This window comes from Notothenia coriiceps, unplaced genomic scaffold (genome assembly GCF_000735185.1).
Source record: "Notothenia coriiceps isolate Sejong01 unplaced genomic scaffold, NC01 NC01_scaffold00017651, whole genome shotgun sequence".
NCBI classification, from domain to species: domain Eukaryota; kingdom Metazoa; phylum Chordata; class Actinopteri; order Perciformes; family Nototheniidae; genus Notothenia; species Notothenia coriiceps.
In genome coordinates this window covers 1-3,003 of record NW_011350352.1, presented here as the reverse complement: position 1 = coordinate 3,003, position 3,003 = coordinate 1, and the positions used below count along the sequence as shown (strand labels likewise).

The window sequence follows — 3,003 nt, the reverse complement described above, 5'->3', positions numbered from 1 at the left end:
CTCTGTCATTGCCAACAAAGAGTATATAACAAAGTATTGAAATTAACTTTTGTTATTGACCAAATACTTATTTTCCACCATAATTTGCAAATAAATTCTTTAAAAATCAGACAATGTGATTTTCTTTTCTCATTTTCTCTCTCATAGTTGAGGTATACCTAGGATGAAAATTACAGGCCTCTCATCTTTTTAAGTGGGAGAACTTGCACAATTGGTGGCTGACTAAATACTTTTTTGCCCCACTGTATGTATGTAGACGAGTAATTTGAAGGGGAGTGGACTGTTCATTGTCACTTTAAATAATCAAATCTCAAAGTCGTCACCACCACACTCACCAGGAACTGTGGACTGCCCTCGAGTAGTTGGTTCAGAGCTAGGTCAAGCTCAGCCAAGTCCTGGTTTATGCTGTCCAGCTCAGCCTGCAGGCTCTTGTACTCCTGGTGCTCCTGGTCAAATTCCCGTTTGTAGTTTAGACGTTCTTGCTCATCCACGATAGAAGGAAACAAACTGCAGGTGCAAACAGAATGACATTTGGGGACTTATTATATGACATCTAGCCTTTTTAAGATACATGTAATCACCCCAGATGGATTTATTCGAACATCATAAGTTCATCATCATCGTTCAACACAGCTCTTTCATTATCAGCTACCAGATCCCTTCAAATCAACTCACACATAGAAGTCCTCATCCTCCAGGTCCTCTCCGGACTCCACTCCAGTGTCATAGTCCTTCAGCCTGGGCTTCAGGCCGCCTACAGAACTGCTGATGTCTGAGTCTCTGCAAATGCAATAATTGATTTGGGCCATTTATTTCACATGCATTACCACCATTACATTCTATGTATTTTCATATCTGTAAAGCCTCTAAGATCTAACTTGATGTGTTATGATTACCCACATTTCTGCATCATTATTTGCACAATGCCGTGTGCATATTTTAGTTAAAGTTTTTTATGAAAGGTTTAATTTGAGTTTTATAACTTTAGTTCTAGTTTTTTGTGTTTACTAGGTTTATTTTAACAGGGAAGTTTAAAAAAAAAATGACAAACCATTGTGCGGTGCACAGCTTACCCTGGCAAGTAAAGAGGCTTGTTTTGGTCCAGCTGGTCCAGATAGTCTCTGGACCCCCTGACTTTGGGATTGTGGTCATTCACCAGCACCTCTGGGTCACCAGACACATTCTTCACCTGAAACAAGAGACGTATGATTTTTTATTTTCAATTTGTTCAAGTTGATTACATTTTGCGTGGAACAATTGATAACTTTCCTTCTTAAAATAGGGACGCTGCTTATTTACAAATGAAGATCAGTTTAAAAGTGAAGGCGTAGCTCTTTAGTCTGTGAATAATAGTTGCCTCTGTCTGCTGTGGTTCTTGAGAAAACGTGTTAAGTCTCCGAAAATAAGCCTGTTGATGTCCTCAAGCCTTTGTTACGAACTGGGGGTATGAAATGGATGAGCATTTACCACACATGTTGTGAGATGAACCATCAGCAGCTGAACCTGACAAACACTAAGGCCGGACACCAACAGACTCAACAAGCTGATCCACAGAGCCAGTGATGGTGGGGGTGGTGCTGGACAGAGGAGGATGCGGTCCAAGCACATTTTAGACAATGTCTCCCAACCACTCCATGACACGCTGGTGAGTTACAAGAGTAGCTTCTGCCTGTAGGCATTTAACAGAGAGGCCCAATTCCAAATCACACCCCACCCACTCCCACTCCGTGACGGAGTGGGAGTGGGTGGGGTGTGATTGGAATTTGAAAATCAGGTTGGGCAACAGGTGAAGTCAGCACCGATGCAGACTCACTGTTTGAGTGCTTGATAACCCACTCCCCCTCGAAACTCGTTGGTTTGGAACAGCACTTAATGTGGCGGACCCTCGGCGCGAACACGCAAACGGAGGGGTAGTGTGTAGGGGTAGGGTGTAGGGGGTGGATTGGAATTGGGCCGAAGTAATTCCTGCCTGTGGGCATTTAACAGGAAGGCCCAATTCTAAACCACACCCTACCCACTCCCCCTCCGTGATGGAGTGAACTCCGTGGCGGAGTGACACTCGCAGCTAAACGAGGCTCCCTCCTTTCAGATGGAGGGTGTAAATACAGCGGTTAGCTTTGGGACAAACTCCCCTCTCTCCGCCAGAAACAGGAAATGCCGTAACTGTATGTAACAACGGTTTCAAATCAGCATCTCTTGGATTGAAAATAACAAAAATAAAACTATAAAAAATATTTTATGGCATATGTTTTTTGTAAACATATTCCTGACGGACAAACACAGCATTGAGTCCGATGCAGACTCGCTGTTGGAGGGCTTGATAACCCACTCCCCCTCGTTGGTTTGGAACAGCACTTAATGTGGCGGACCCTCCTCGCGAACGCGCAAACGGAGGGTTAGTGTGAAGGGAAGTGACCTCCAACTGTTCCCTGGCTCCGGACAGACTGGCAGCCTCTTTGCTTTGGCACCTCTCTACAATACACCTATACCTGTATTCAAATGTATGTGTGTATTTAACAAATATATTTTTAAAACTAATATTTACCTGCTATTTTATTTCTTTCTAAAATGGACTAAACTGTCACAAATGACCCTAACCCTCCTCTCATAATTGACCTAGTTTATGTTTCAACAGCCTCTTTTATTCATACGATAAACATCCTGGTTGTATGCGTCGTTCACCAGGACCAACCGGTTCCTCTACTTTTCCCTGCATGCCTGAGTACACCAATACCATCAGTGCCATCAACAGAGAGAAAATGTCTCTCAGCCAGAACTGCCGACACATCAGGTCAGACCGCATTGCTGGGAACGGGGACACAACTGAAATAAAAAACTCTGTTGGCATGAAAGTAGTTTTCAGTTTAACAATTTCATTTGTGCCCCAGTCCCCAGAATGCAAACTATGTTGATGTCCTTCATAGAAATGAAGGAACACTTTTTGTATTAATGTTTGTTTTCTACAGAGCCCTGGAGGGTTCATAGAGAGACAAATAAATAAAA

General features: G+C 43.1%; 1 long non-coding RNA gene across 1 annotated transcript; it reads right to left on the bottom strand.

The window, feature by feature from the left end:
* Positions 1–340: 340 nt before the first annotated feature.
* LOC104950483 (uncharacterized) lies at positions 341–1,184 on the bottom strand. Its single transcript, XR_798923.1, has 3 exons — positions 1,074–1,184; positions 676–780; positions 341–507 (listed from the first exon to the last, which is right to left on the bottom strand). It is a non-coding gene; the product is annotated as an uncharacterized lncRNA (long non-coding RNA).
* Positions 1,185–3,003: the final 1,819 nt, after the last annotated feature.